The sequence below is a fragment of the Gavialis gangeticus genome, unplaced genomic scaffold (assembly GCF_001723915.1).
Source record: "Gavialis gangeticus isolate Ggan-Ray unplaced genomic scaffold, GavGan_comp1, whole genome shotgun sequence".
Taxonomy (NCBI): Eukaryota; Metazoa; Chordata; order Crocodylia; family Gavialidae; genus Gavialis; species Gavialis gangeticus.
In genome coordinates, this window is record NW_017729025.1 from 138,866,456 (window position 1) to 138,867,978 (window position 1,523).

General features: G+C 40.2%; 1 long non-coding RNA gene across 1 annotated transcript in view; it reads right to left on the minus strand.

Annotated features, from left to right (window-relative positions):
• Positions 1-903, minus strand: part of LOC109299116 — a 6,284-nt gene extending 5,381 nt beyond the window's left edge. Inside the window, exon 1 of the long non-coding RNA XR_002097773.1 lies at positions 37-903. This is a non-coding gene — a long non-coding RNA (uncharacterized LOC109299116). The remainder of the gene's footprint in view (positions 1-36) is intronic.
• Between the last annotated feature and the right edge of the window lie 620 nt (positions 904-1,523).

Sequence of the window (1,523 nt, forward strand, 5' to 3'; positions counted from 1 at the left end):
GAGTGGAGAGGAATTCTTCATAGTACACATGGATACCTTTGAGCAGTTGCTAATAGCATGAGCCTTTATATGAGTAGCAAATATCTGTAGTGTAATTGGGAGAGATGTTAAGCAAGCCTTGGGCATAAAACCTTTGTGTGCACATCTCTTCCAACTATACTGTTGGTCCAATAAAATATATCACCCACCAAAACCAGATAAAAGATATCATTCACCCACCCTTGTGTGTCTTGCATGTTTCCTGGACCATCACAACTACAACATTCCAGTTCTACTATGAGTTTGTACAGTAAGAATGGGAATGTTGTGAAGACATTGTGGGAGTGACTTCGGTACTTTTCTTACCAAATAGCAGTGCACATTTGAAATGGTGCCTTAATCACCACCCCAATGTTAAATAATTCATCTGATCAAAAATCATAGGATGGTTCAGTTTATTTCATAATACAGCTTAAGAAATGTTATAATCCTGATAACTGCATACAAAGAGCCCAATTCTGTTGTTGTTTACACTCTTGTAAACCTTACTTCATTACTTGGTGTGCAGTTGCTTTGGTGTAGCTAGGAGCAGAATTTGTCCTGTAGGACATACAGTTCAACAGTTACTTTCCTGGTGTAAAAATATCTATCCATCAGGGAACTTCATTCATCTCATGCTCATGTAACACCAAAGAAATAGCTGTGTGCGCACCAAAAAAAAAAAAAAAGGAACTAAATTCCTGCTTATACTAAGATCCCTTTACAAATCTTTGTCAATCTAGACATTTTCTTAAAGAATGTGCAAATGCTACTCCTGCTGTTGTGCAAAGGGACCTTAGTGTAAAAGATCATCACTAGACTATAGAACAGGGTCGGGCAATTATTTTGGGCAGAGGGCCGCTTACTGAGTTTTGGCAAGCCATCGAGGGCCACATGACAGGCAGCCCAGGGCAGATTAATATTAATTTTCTAAATTTTTTAGGGGCCCTGTGGGTCGGATAGAATGGCCTGGTGTGCCACATCCGGCCCCTGGGCTGCATTTTGCCCACCCCTGCTATAGAATTATAAATAAACCTGTGAAAACTCAGTTGTCCTTAGGCAGGAGCACGTGCTGGAATATGGCCAACTATCTGCAAGCAAAATCTGTCAATGAGAGCTGGTGGCAACTCACCCTGCCTTGCCTTCCCTCCCTCCCCACCCCACTTGCAAAGACACCCCAAATAAAATATCAAGGAGTATCAAGAGATGGCAGAAGCAACAGTAAAGTTGTATGAATCAACATGATTTAGTAAGGCAAAGAAAGTGTTGAAAAGCATACCCAAACAGCCCTTTAAAACAATGGCATATTATTGAATTTGAAGCATTGTATTAATTGATCGACAAGATTGCCATGTAATGGACACAAGAGCAAGGAATTGTGGCATTCTGTCTTCTGCCAGTGAATAATTATAATGTTGAACTATACATTCCCATTTGTGTGCTCTTCTCAGTAAATAATCCTTGGTGTCTCCAGGAAAGTAGAACAAGAAACTTCGGCAAAGAAA